This window comes from Euprymna scolopes, chromosome 34 (genome assembly GCF_053919585.1).
Source record: "Euprymna scolopes isolate OS-2025 chromosome 34, ASM5391958v1, whole genome shotgun sequence".
In the NCBI taxonomy this organism is placed as follows: Eukaryota; Metazoa; Mollusca; class Cephalopoda; order Sepiida; family Sepiolidae; genus Euprymna; species Euprymna scolopes.
The window spans coordinates 18746060-18761059 of NC_136515.1; the positions used below are offsets into that span (position 1 = coordinate 18746060).

Sequence of the window (15000 nt, forward strand, 5' to 3'; positions counted from 1 at the left end):
TATTTACTCAATGTAAAAAAACACATTCATGGAAGGGTGATATATAGATTTTAGTTTTACTGGTAGTTTGAAATAAATAAATATTTCATTATTACTACAAGTAGTGGGTTATTTTGTTGTAAAAAAAAAAATAAATAAAATATAATCAAAGCAAGCTGGAAGAGGCTAAGTTCGGGCTGGTTCTTCCCTGGTTAGAATCTTTGACTATATAGTTATAGTAAGTGCCTTCAACTTACACTACTCGTAACACAAAATAAAGAAAAGAAAAAGGAATACGTCGGACGCTGAGTCGCGACGTGAAATGACACGTTGTCTTTAATTAATTTAACAGAGGACTAGTCCTCCTTTGGCGTAACATTGTACCAATATACTGCCTCTGGTATTCTACACCGTTTCCTGGCAGCAATCCTTTTGACACTTCTACGCTATCGTTCGATGATGTCGTTACCGGGGGGAACATATCGGTCCAACGTTACACCAAAGGATGACCTGTCCTCTGCTACAGAACCCTGCCATCTGTACGCTGATATAGCTTGAAAACAGCCTCACTTTCTTTCTCACTTTGAGCCGGAACTTTTTTAAGAGATGGACTTTTCTCTCCTCTCACCGTTTTCTTTGCTTGAGCAAAAGCACAATCGCCTATCCGTCCGAGTTCGGTCTTTTATTCCTCTCAAATCTCTGAAATTCTCGCTGTTATTCTCACCTTCTTTCCCATAAAACCAACCACGTCTACTGCTTCTTCTCCCTCTTCTTCCTCTCCCAGCCCCTGTGTGTTGACAGCAAACAGAACAGACTTTTGGAGGTGAGTGCATTAGAACAATTACTACAACACGTGGGTAATTCTCATTCGACCTTAAACGATTCGAACACAAAGCAAGAATGACACGACACGTGGTTCATATATAAGGAGTTTTATTAGACATGTATCCTGGAATTTAATGCAGCATCTCAATGGGTCGGAGTATGGTCGAATAAGTATAGCGAGAAATATAAAAAAAATTAAAAATGGTTAAGTCAGAAGATGGGGTATTAGAAAGAAGTAGTGACTTAGATGGGTCAGGAGATGGGGTGTTAGAAAGATACTTAGATGGTTGAGTCAGGAGATGGAGTATTACTTAGATGGGTCAGGAGATGGGGTATTAGAAAGAGGTATTTAGGTGGTTGGTCATCTATCTATCTATCTATCTGTCTGTCTACTATTTCATAAACGGAACTTTGTGTTTGTCTATGTGTGAGTTTGTTCCCGATGAACTGTAAAACGGCTGGTTGACTTTGATAAAATTTGTCATGCGTCTGGCAGTTGCGTTAGATAGGTTCTGTATCGGAATGTCTTCGATAAGTAACGATAATCGATAATCGAACTAATCCAATGAAAGAAGGAATAGGCGATTTTGACCAAAGTTAACATCTTACACAGCCTAACATCACAAGTGCATTTGAGAAGTTTTCTTACCGCACAAGCCGAAAAACCGACGTATGAAATTAACAGTTGTTCTTTGATATGACAGAGGCACATTCGAAATTAATGTTTTTATTTAAAGCACAGTTGCATCATGATACTTGACTTTTCCATTTTAAATTTAAATTCAAGCCATTAGAAGCAGAAGCATTAAGGCCATGCACATAAAATCAACAGTAGTTTCTTTGATATAACAGGGGTGCGTACGAAATTAATGTTTCTGTTTCGACCGTTGAACCATGGTACTTGACCTTTTTGTATTTGAAAACTTTATTATATAGGAATTCAATTCATTTTAAAACTTTCATTCAATTAATTATATATAAAGAATTTTATAAAATCAACAGTAGGTTCTCTACAGTGCAGTGTAGACTACAATGTATTGTGGACTAAGTTATTATGGGGAGGCACGTGAAGCTTCCTCCAGATGGATCCCCTAACTAGATCAGATATTCAACCGATTAAATTGGGAAATGGGCAACTTCACCGATTTCAATGAGAATAAAAATATCGGAGTGCGATACACACACACACACACACACACACACACATATATATATATATATATATATATATATATATATATATACTAGCAGGGAGAACCGATGTTGCCCGAGATTGAATGATGATCAAGAATATTTCATACTCTTATATTTTTATTGTCATCAAAATCTGTGAAATCGCCCGGGAGGAAGCTTCGCATGTTTCCACGCAGTAACTTAGTCCAATACCTACTGTTTCTTTTAAAAATTATTTTATATAAACTTCTTTCCAGTTAACGAAAAAAAAAATTCAGAAATTTACTTGCAGGGTTTGAACGTACATGCCACAGCATGCAAAAAAAATCACTTAAATTTTCAATTCTTATAACTTAACTTGCACTCTAGATAACCTACTGTTTCTTTTAATAAATTATTTTATACAACATTCTTTGCAGTTAATGAAAAAGAAATTAAGAAATTTACGTGCGGAGTTTGAACCTATAGACAACGCCATGCAAAAAAAATAAAAAATTAAAAAAACACGCTATCAACTTACACACAGTAGAATTTTCACGGCCCGTTGTTCTATCATTGTTGCTAAGCGACGACATGGAAAAATGGCTTTACTGATGATAGATAAATTAAAATAACGGTTTCGATTATCGATTATCGGTAATTATCGAGAGTATTCTGAGACAAAACTTAACTAAGATCATTCCCAGACTTATACATTAAAGTTCTGTACATTTTATAGAAAATCTGTTCAGCCGTTTCGGAGTCTATAAGGAACGGACTCACACATACACAAAGTTGCATTATATATATATATATATATATATATATATATATATATATATATATATATATATATGAGTTTTCTCGTCTTAATTTAGTTTCAACCCACTCTTTCTTTTATCAATTTCATCTTCCCAGCGCCATGTATAATTGCGTGCATTACGAGGAGAGAGAAGAAAGCAAAAACAATAAAACCAAGTCTGAATCTTTCGAAGCAAAAACCTATTTTAAATAGATTTCGTAATCACAAGTTTCTTGACAGAATGAAGAAATAATTACCGTATCTGCTTCTCTGAATGTAGACAATTAATTTCTGCCGTTCTCCATTTCGATCTCACTTTCCCCTTCAAGATCACTCGGGAGAGCAAGGTTGGAAAAATGGAGAAAAAATCGACCAAGAATTTTACAAAATGTCGGCCATCGTGGCTTTCAATGACAACAAAACTTTTCTTTTAGTTTCCTCTTAATTATCTTCTTCATCATTTTTTACATTTTCATCCTCATCTTCTTCTTCATCTTCATCATCGTCTTCTACTTCTTCTTCAACATTTTCATCTTTCTTCTTCATCTTCATCATCTCTTTCTCCTTCTATATCTTTTTTCATCTTCATCTTCATTATTTTCTTCTTCATCTTCTTCTATACCTTTTTCATCTTCTTCGTCTGTTTCATCTTTTTCTTCATCTTTTTTATCTTCTTCGTCTACTGCTTCATCTCCTTCTTCATCTTTTTTTCACATTCTTCTTCGTCTTCTTGTACATCTTTTTTCATCGTCTTTGTCTTCTTCTTCTTCGTCTTCTTTGTCATCTTCTTCATTACCTTCTTTTTCATCTTTATTTACTTTTCATCTTCTCCATTTTCATCATCTTCCACATCACCTTCTTTTTCATCTGAATCATCATCTTATTCATCATCTATGTCTTCATCATCATTTTATCTTCTTCCTTTTCATCTACATCTGTTTCATCCTCCTCGCCTTCATCTTCTTCTACATCTTTTTCGTAATCTTCTACTTCCATTTTGTGTACATCTTTTTCTTCATCTTTTTCTTTATCTGCATCTTCTACATCTTCTTCAGCGTCATCTTCTACTTTCTTTTCGTCTACATCTGTTTCTTCCTCTTTTTCTTTATCTGCATCTTTTTCATCTTCTTCAGCGTCATCTTCTTCTTCCGTTTCGTCTACATCTTTTTCTTTATCTTTTTCTTTATCTACATCTTATTGATCGTCATCTTCTACTTTCTTATCGTCTACATCGGCGGTTCCCAACCTATTTTGGGGCATGCCCCACCTAGGCATTTCTAAAATCCTGATGCCTCCTCTTTGTGATATTTAAGTTTTGTTATTAAAAATCCCTCTGTTATTCAGTGAAGTAAGCTTAAAAGGTTCCAAAGAACATGGCATCAATGAAAGAGAAACTACTACTACTACTACTACTACTACTACGTGCATATATATACACACACATGCGTACAGAAGCAGCAGCAGTAGTAGTAGTAGTAATAGTAGTAGCAGAACTACCATTACTACTTGCATATATATATATATATATGAATGTATATAATTATGTGTATATACAGGGTGAGCCCAAGGTAGAAAATGTTTGTCGAAGCGTAAGAGGCAGACTTCAAAGCTATGTAAATCCAGAAAGAAAACGGTTTGAGCACTTGCGTTGATAAATAACATTTAATTTTCTTTAATATAAGTGTCTTATTACATATAGTTGTACGTATACGTGATCTCTGAATAATTTTCCCCCTACTTTTGCCTCCCCTATATATATATATATATATATATATATATATATATATATATATATATATATATATATCGCACACACATACACGGCCGGACGCTCCCCTTAATACAAAGATTCACTATGAAACAATTCACGGTTAATATTATTATTATTATTATAATAATAATAATAATAATAATAATAATAATAATAATAATAATAATAATGAAAAAAATATCTCATTCTCAAATTGCCCTATAGTCTTTGGTATAGTGAGCCCAAGGGTGCACGTTCTGCCCATGCCCCACCAAAATATTGTTATGCCCCACCGGTGGGGCATGCGCCCAACGTTGGGAATGACTGTTCTACATCTTTTCTCCGTCTTCTTCTTCTTTTATTATTCTCTTACTCTTTCTTATCCACGTCAAATAATACCATTTTCACACCCTTTAAGGACCATGTGTGCAAAAACACTATGTTTGAAGTTGAGAAAGAAAATGTCCGCGCGCATTAAGTTTAAATTTCTGTATGCCTATACAGTGATGAAAACAGGAAACAAGAAGGAAATTACAAAATCTAGAAGTTAGAGAAAGAAAAAAAATAGAATAGAACGCATTCCTGCATTTAGGAACCTCTAGGTGGGATGTTGCTGCTTGTCAGACACTAAAATCACACGGCACAATTACGTTGACACACCGGTTCACGCCAGATCACCGAAGTTAAGCAACGTCGAGCCTGACCAGTACTAGATGGATGACCATTTGAGAAGGCAAGGCGCTGTATGTACCGCGAATAAAATGCCAGGTTGGGAAATTGGCGCGGTCTATCCTTCTCTCAAGGGTGTATGGGTCTCTCTTAAACCGTGGTAGGCAAACTATCTAGTCATGGCGTCACGATAAAAATACTCTTTATAGCCCTAGCGAAACATCAAGTATTCAGCTACGGATAAGATTTGAATTACACTACAAACTCGGGACAAGATCAAAGTGTAGTATCTGTTCTTCAGATGCTGCAAGCTATGACTGGCTATGACTAGCTATGACTAGCAAAGACCAGATGTGGGGGCAACCCCACATGCCTGACCTTTAACCAGCTCCCATTTCCCACCTCTCGGGAGCTGGTCCCCTTTTCCCCTTCCCCCTCCCTTCACTCCTCACATTAAAAATCGGCCTTGTGCCTAATTTGCTCGGTGGGGGAGCAAATAAATACCATCTGTTCTTCAGATGCTGCACTTCTATTTCTTGTTCTCTTTCGGTGGAGGAGAAACCCTTCACGACTGAGACAATTTTTATTTTTGTACCTTTTCTCCACGTTAAAAAACGATCCTGGTGTCTAACTCTGTCCCGTGGGGAGGCATAGTAAATAGGTACACTACAAACTCGTGTAGTGACTTCAATCTCGACTGCGGCCACATGTTACGTGTGTTTTACGCTTGTCGAGTTAATGGGGGGGTCGTCGAAGGGGTACAAGTGCTATGAGTTTCAATTAAAGTACTAGTAAAACAGGCAGAAGTGTGCCACATTGCGGCGATGGGACCGGGGTTGGAGGTTGGTTGATAGTGCGGAACATATTTGATTCGGGGCTCTTCTTTGAAGACTGTCGAAAAGACTGGTGGTAAATCCATCAGCCCGGATGTAGCAACGATACTCCATGCATGGACGAAGAGTTACTTCATAGAGTTCCACGAAATAGTCAGGTGGGAGCAGTTTTCTAGCACGGTAGAAAACCCCCACTTTCTTTATAGCAAACTTGGAAATGCCTCTAATATATTTGTTCCAATGTTGCCTGTGGATATTAAGCCAGAATGTTTGTTGGTTGGTTGGTTTTGTTTTACGGCATATCAACCCTTTTTGGGTTAATTAATGCCGAATCCAGTGATTTTGAAGAAAATTTTTTAATAGAGTATATTTTTTTTCAAAGTCGGTTTCTATTTAACCCATAGTTGGGACCCTAACAGATACTACTACTCCGGATCAGAGTGGACCTGGGAGCAATGGCAATTAAAGAGTGGCTCTACACTCCCCAAATCCCGCAAGCTGGGGCCTCGCCATCGGATATAGTTTAAGTTCATATCCAGGACCGTTAAGCCAGGAAGTTTGAATGAGAGATGATGATGATGATGATGATGATGATGATGATGATGATGATTATTATCATCATCATCATCATCATCATTATTATTATTATTATTATTATAATAATATTATTATTATTAATAATAATAATAATAATAATAATAATAATAATAATAATAATAATAATAATAATAATAATTTTATACACTAGGATTTTTCATACTGGCCATCGTAAAAGAATTCTCTTTCAGAAGGATTTATGGCGTTCTCTGGAGTCTGGCTGACAACAAGTCTCTCCAAATTTCCAGTATTCACCACCTTTTTCGGTAACCTTTGCAAATTGTTTTAAAAATTCAATTTACCATTATATATAAAATCGCAAATTGTTTTAAAAATTCAATTTAACATTATATATAATATCGTAAATTGTTTTAAAAATTCAATAAACATTATATATAAATTGGCAAATTGTTTTAAAAATTCAATTTAACATTATATATAAAATCGTATATTGTTTTAAAAATTCAATAAACATTATATATAAATTTGCAATTTGTTTTAAAAATTCAATTTAACATTATATATAAAATCGCAAATTGTTTTAAAAATTCAATTTAGCATAAAATATAAATTTGCAATTGTTTAAGAATTCAAACTAATATTATATATAAATTCTTAATTTATTGTATTTTTTAATAGAATAGAGTTATAAATTTATTATATTTTTTTATAGAATATCTTGCCTTTTTCTTTTCCAGTTTTAACAACTATTCCTTTTACTTTTCTGAGTTTTATTTTAACCATATTACTTTTCATGCTCGCATTTTTCTATGTGATCCATGATTATTCCAGGCTTTGCTTTGAAATAACATTTTTTTTGTGTTCAATATCATACGCATTGTGAACAATCCATAAAAAAAAATTATTACCAACTTCTTAAATTGGCTAAATAAAAAAATCAAATAAAAGACGTAATTAAGTTAATAAACAGAAAGAAAGGACAAAAAATGAAAAAAAAAAACGGAATTAACGACCGACGTCGTAAGCAAAATATTATCAGTTCTAGCACAGAAAAGAGCATTACTTTTGTTAACTTTTTCTATATAACCCAAATAAATGGCATGAAAGCGACGTTTCTGCAATAATTTTTGAAGGTGTTAACGATGAAAACGTTGCTATGGTAGCCAACAGCCAATCAAAAGAAACCGTCTATTACGATTCTTTACTAATTCTGAGGACTTTTGAACACCAGTAATTTTATTATAACTTTTGTTTTAATGAACGAAAATTGAAAATTTTTATTTCAAAATATTGCTAAGAAGTTGACTTATGAACTGTAAAAAATGAGTGAAGGGTTAAAGCAGTTTTAAATGAATAAAACTAACACTTAACCATATATTCAAACACTACCGTGTTTGAATGATATACTGCTGTCCATAGATACAATTTTTGATTATCAATAAAACAAAGACTACTGGGCATCCATAACTGAAATTTAATGGACATATTAGGAATAGGCTAGAGATTATTTATAACCAAAATTGTTGGATTGTAGACAGTATTGTGCATTTTTTTACTAACGATTCCATCGCGGGCACTGAGAGACTTTGGAGATGTCTATGATTAAAAACATTGTGTTTTATTTTCATATTTTAACCATAAGTTAATGCATATAATATTCTGCGTGTTCCTACCCTACTTGTTCTGTATGTTCCGCTCTGAAAAAGGCCAAATACAGGTTTGAAAGCCAATCTGCTTCTAAATATGCCAAATTCCTGAAATTTGGCTTTAAAATGACGAATCTCTCAACGCGGGCTTCGTTTCTAGAGCAATAACTCTTGATATATCAAAGGCTTTTGATAGAGTATGAGATAAAGGTCTACTACACAAGATAACCAGCTATGGAATAACTGGAAATCGCTTTTCAATTATTAAATCCCTTCTCTCTGATAGGCTTATAAGAGTAGTCGTTGATGGGCAGAAATCGGAAACTCATAGTATTAATGCTGGCGTCCCTCAAGGTTCGATCTTGGAACCAATTCTGCTCCTGATATTCATCAATGATCTCACAAAACACATTCTTAGATCATTTGTAGACATTAATGCAGACGACACTATAGCAATACTTCAAAGGTTCTACATGACCTAATTCCCTTTGATTTTCTCTCCTCTGATCTCTGAATATACAGCACAATCACGTTGATACGCCGGTTCTTGTTAGATGACCGAAATTAAGCAACGTTGAGCTTGGCCATTACCAGATGGGTGACTATTTGGGAAGGCAAGGCGCTGTATGTACCGCCAGGTAAAATACCAGGTTGAGAAACAGAAGGACTATCCTTCTCTCGAAGGTAGCTGGGACTCTCTTAAGCCGTGGTAGGCACCCCGTCTAGTGATGGCGTCACGATAAAAAAAAAATACAGTTGATAGCCCTGGCGAAGCATCAAGTATTCAGCTACCGACAATATTCGAATTACACTACGAACTCGTGTAGTGAGTTCAACATCTCCTTTTATCATAAATGCCCTGACCCACATCACGACTCAATTGAAATGGATGGCTCTCGTCTTGGGAAAGAGCCATGTCATTACAAGCTTCCGAGTCTGATCTTCACTCTTCATCTGTAATAGAACACATACATCAGATCTGTTGCCAAGATCACTGGAAGAATGTATCGCTCCAATAGGTATCTTACTGCTGATGCAATCCTCTATCTGTATAAGAGCCAGATACACCTAAAAATGGAGTACTGTTACAACATCTGGGCAGGAGCTGGTCGACGCGCCCTATCCTTGATAGAGTTCAAAATTGGCTTTAAAAAATAGTAGGTGATGCCCTTTCTCTTCCTTGCAACCTCTTTACCACAGAAGAGACATTGCGAGCCTCTCTCTGCTCTATTGTTATTTTCATAGCACGTGCTCGACTGAACTCCAATCTATGGTCCTCCCTAGCCAAACTTTCACAAAAAGTACTCAACTAGCTACAACCACTATATACGATTTCCCCCACGTTCTATCTGTGCCTAAATCTAAACGGAGATTCCATGAACAAAGCTTCTTTCCTAGAACTGCTCGCCTGTGGAACACTGTTCCGCTGGCCTGCTTCCCAGTTGAATACAACATGGTAGCATTCAAATCCAATGTAAACAAATTCTTGTTGAGCCGTCCCCATAAATAATCAAATTCTACCCAATTTACACCATTAACGATTGCGACACTATCACCTTACATTCATTAACTGCTATCTTCGAGTGGATTTTAGGCCTTGATAAGCGGTGGCTTTTATGTTAATATAAAATGCATAACATATTTACATATAACATCTGCTTCTTTTTTATTCGTTTATTTTAGTGTAATATGATGTAACATGAAACTAAAAAATGTCAATATCGAATATATAACCAATTTACATTTAAGATGGGTTCCTTATTTATTTATTTGTTTTTATAAAACATAAAACTAAAATATTAAACATTAATATCAAATAAACGTTGATATAAAATACATAACCAATTTACATATGAAATCGGTTTCTTTAAAGCACAAAACAAAATATTAATTGTTAACTTAGACATGAAATTCAGAAAACCCGTGGGCGGGCTCATGACGATCTTAGATATTCTTTTTCGTCGGCCATTTTGTTTTAAGATTAATTTCTCCAGGGAACCCAAAATTCTGTTAGTATTCATTTTTTTTTTTTGCTTATTTTAAAGATTCCATTTAATGGTTTTATTCCTCCTCTTAGACCAAGGCATATTCAACCATTCTCTCTTCTCAGATTAAAAAAAAAAAAAAAGAATTGGTGAGAAGGAGTCGGAATGGGTTTAGGTGTGATAAATTCTACAGCCGGTCCTTATTACCGTTCCCTTGCAGTAAGAAAGACTAGAAATAATATCGATCTTCTGTAGTCAGAATCACAAGATGGACTCTTTAGAATAATCCTGGGATTCTGCAGGAACAGAGAATTCCAATCAAGATTATCTCTATTCACGAATTGTTTTAAAACTTGGCGCATTATTAACAAATACGATTTTGATTATTTAGATTCATCGAGCTACTGTTTAGTGTTATTTTTTTTTATAACGTTTCGGCCGATATAATCTCTGACCTTCTCCAAGTGTATCTTGTTGAACTCGGGAATCCTTTTGTCGAACTCAGAGTTTGGGACAGAATTTCGAACATAATCCTTTATTTTATCCACTGGAGTAGCACACTCTTGTTCCGTCAGCCATGGCCGAGTAGAAATCTTAAATAATTTTCAGTTGTATTCTTAGTATCGCGTGCACTGATGATTGAACCTCTAACTTGCAAAAAGAATGGCACTTAGAACTGTAGTTTTAGACTTTATCCGTTGCGACACATATTAGTTATTCGGATTGTATTTGACTATTTTTCTCACAACATTTGAGTCGTATTGATTCGGTTCTGTACTGAAGTGATTTTACGGTTCTGAATTTTTGAGATGAGGATTGATTATTCGGATTTATTGGGATTCTTCGGACTACGGTTCTCATCTTGAGTGCTATTTTCACAATGTTTCCGTTGATGTAACCTCCGAACGTCTTCAGGTGTGTCATGGAGAACTCTGTAATCTTTTCTATCTGCACAGTGGTACTCTTTATTTAGTCCATCGGGGTAGCATATTCTCGTTGTATCAGTCATGATCTGGTAGAAAACTTAATTTGCAATTGAGAATTGAAACTTCAACCCCCAGAAGAGTGTCGCAACTGAATTTTACCAAGTACTTTATCCACTATGCCATGAGTCCACTAGCAAATTGTGAATTCAGGTGATCATCATCATCATCATCATCATCATCATCATAAGCAGCAGTATTATCATCATCATCATTAGCAGCAGCAACAGCGACATCAGCAGCGGCAGCGGCAGCGGCAGCAATCTCATATATTTGGATTCTTTAGACTATTATTCACACCTTGCATGTTATTTTCACAACGTTTCGGTCGTTGTAACCTCTGAGCTTCTTCAGGTGTCGAACTCGGGAATCACAAAGCAACAGTACACATTTTGAAATGACAAAACTTACAAATAGATTTAAAAAGTTTTAGATTAAGCGGCAGAATATCAAATTTTTATATCCTTTAGTAACAATCATTTGTTGTGTACTTGTTTGTTTGTTTTGTTTTTTGTTTTGTTTTGGGGTTTTTTCACCACTATTTGCCTAGGTTAGCTATACTGCACAATCGCCTGTGTCGTTATTCACTTAACCAACGCCACCTCCCTTCCTTCTGCTAACAAAGAGAAAATACTTAACACAACAAAATTCGCTAATTCCAAAGAACAGCTTCGAAAATATTTAAAATCAACTTTTAAGCGAAAACTTAACAAATCTGTATTGTTTGGATTATTCGGACTACTGCTGACACCTTAAGTGTTATTCGCACAACGTTTCGGCCGATGTAACCTCTAACCTTCTTCGGGTGTGTACTGTCGAACTCAAGAATTTTCTGTCAGAATTTTCTGAACAGAACCTTTTATTTAATCCATGGTGGTTGCATGTTCTCGTTCTATCAGCCCTGATTTCCGAGTTCAACAATGTACACTTGAAGATGGCCGGAGATTGCATCAATCGAAACGTTGTGAAAATAATACTCAAGATGAAAAGAGTCGTCCAAATTATCTTTATCCTTATCTAAAAATATTCCTGCAAATTTTTGCCGTTTGTTTTGTAGTTTTTTACTTTTAGCTGGACATACATACATACATACATATACACAGACAACTGACATTTATATATTAGGTGGTTTCTATATTGTATTTAATTCTTGTTTGTTTTACAACTTTTGACTTTTAGCATACATACATACCCTTTATTTATTTATTTTTCTTTTAAGGATACAGTGTTGGTCGCCTTGCGCTTCGGTTGCTTTGAGACCTGGGTAAAAAGTACCAGTTAAGAATCCCTTCTTGACAATCAGCCCGACAGGTGTGAGGCCAGGAACTGGCACAGTACCTATCGGCTAAGGTACGCTACCTAGATATTACCTAAGAGGTCCATCTTTCCAGACCTTGCCACTCGGCCTTCGGGGTAAGCAACTTTATTGCTTGTTGCCTATATGCAGGGTAGCTTCCTTTAGTTTTGACAGATTATGGATATCCACTGTAAGGGTGATTGCGCATGGAGTTTTTGTAGCAAGTGTTGCGCAATCCTCAACCACACCTCCCCATATTCGGCGTGTTAAATAGCAATGGCAAGTGGAGGTTCATAACCCTTATCCCTGAGTGGCTTCCGGGCCTTGATAAGTGGTGATCACTGTGTAAAAAAAAAACTGGAAACAATGCCGAGATAAGTGGAGAGCACATACAACGTCTAGAATTCCCAAATGGTCACCCATCTGGTACTAACCAGGCTCAACGTTGCTTAACTTCGGTGATCTGATGAGAATCGGTGTGTCAATGTGATTATGTTGTATACATACATACATACATACATACATACATACATCTATGCATACATACATGCATACATACATACATACATACACAGACATTAATATAATAGATGGTTTGTATATTGTATTTAATTAATTACAAGGTCTAACATATAAGCTGATTCTTTAAGTCCAATTTGAAATTCCATGCTAACTCGTGAGTTTTCCATAAAGATTATCCAGTCCAGAATGATGCACCTGAAAAAGATATGGGGTAATATTATTCCTGCTTTTTGTTTTTCTCCTGAAATCGATGCTAAAATTTGGTAACTGGGGTCAATCATGTTTAGAACAAAAAAGATTACCAATGCCAAAGAATAACGTTTTAGAAATGTGGGCTCCCGCTACCGTGCTAGAAAATTACTCACATCAGAGTAAGCATCACATATCCTTACAAAGCCACAGTTTAACATGTAGGGAAAATTGTTGCCACAGCTGGACTTGTGCATCTACCATTAGTCTCTTCCTCTTAGACTGGATTAAAAAAAAAAAAGAATCTCAAATCTAATTGGTCCTACATTTTCGACCAAGTGTTATATTGTCGGAATGTGTGTACGTAAAGGGTTTATGTACGCATGTATATGTTCTGTATGTTTGTAATGGTTGTACCAAATTATGCAGGCGTTGTCGGTGGCGGGCCAAATCTTATAAACGTATTACTTGTGTTATGCTGCTTACACGAAACGATTACGTGAACGTATTTAATTTTACATAGGAGTAACCACTTATCAAGGCGCAGAGGCCACTCGAGGATTGAGGTTATTGAGTGTAACGCAGTCAATGTGACAATATCATAGTAATCGTTTGTAGTGGAAATGAGATAAATATGATTACTTAAGGTGACGGTCCATTAAGAATTTGTTTACGTTGGACTTGAAGACTACCAAATTGTAGTCAGCTGGAAGACAAGCAAACGGGATAGGGTTCCACAGGCGTGCAGTTCAAAGAAAGAAGCTTTTTCATGGAATCTACGTATGTTTTGGTGCGGATAAAGTGTGGGTAAAATTATTGATAGTGTTTTCAACTAGACGAGTGTTTTCTGTGAAAGTTTTGTGAGAGCGACCATAGATTGGAGCTCAGACGAGCACTTGCCATGAAAATAACGAATTGACAATATGTTTACGAAAGGGAGAGACAATTACTTGTACAAATGAATGTTTGTACATAACGACGAGAGGGAGACGAGTTATTTGATGAATGACGAACAGAGTGGATATAATAACGGTCTATATAATACATTTTAAGATGTCGAATGATGATGGTATGTTCAGCGGTTGTGGACAGTACATTTAAAACAGTTCATTTTAAACGACAAATAAACACATACCTGCTTATTCAAAGACAACATGACACAATAGTTATATTTATATATAACAACATTTATTCTCTGGATCACTTTAGAGATTACAACACTCTTCACATTTTGTTTATCGTGAAATACACCACTTCCTCGCGTAATAAGTAAGACTAACTCTTCTCCCGAATTCTAAGTCCCGTCTGGACTATCTGATGTCTCCTCTTCAACTCCCTTCTTTCAACTTCTGTCAATAATATTCCCCACTCTTTATCTGTGCCTAAATCCAAACGTAGATTCCATGAGCAAAGCTTCTTTCTTAGAACTGCACGCCAGTGGAACTCTCTGCCGTTTGCCTGTTTCCCAACTGACTAAAACTTGGACGTCTTCAAGTCCAAAATAAACAAACTCCTGACAAACCGCCTCCTTAAGTAAGACACTCTATCTAACCACCCAATACTAATAATTACTACAATACTATCTCATTGATTACTGTACACGCAATAACCCTTATCCCTGAGTGGCCTTCGGGCCTTGATAAGTGGTGAATCCCATGTAAAAAAAAACTAACTTACTTGCTTCTATATATTAAAACTAATCATTTGTGCTTACGTCATTCGACTACACAAAGATCTAACAAGTGACTTCTCAGTCACGTTTTCTCAGGCCAAATTTATTATTATACCTAGTTTTGAAAATCTATTTTGT

General features: G+C 35.7%; 1 protein-coding gene across 9 annotated transcripts in view; it reads left to right on the forward strand.

Annotated features, from left to right (window-relative positions):
- LOC145259106 (protocadherin beta-11-like) overlaps nt 1–15000 on the forward strand; it is a 1732684-nt gene that overhangs the window by 1312856 nt on the left and 404828 nt on the right. The window contains exon 1 of one of the 9 annotated variants that reach the window (XM_080116764.1): nt 12453–12595. The exons of the other annotated variants lie outside the window; for them this stretch is intronic. The gene's annotated coding sequence lies outside the window, so the exon portion shown is untranslated. Of the gene's footprint in view, nt 1–12452; nt 12596–15000 lie in introns of those variants that run through there. 9 annotated transcript variants of the gene reach the window in all.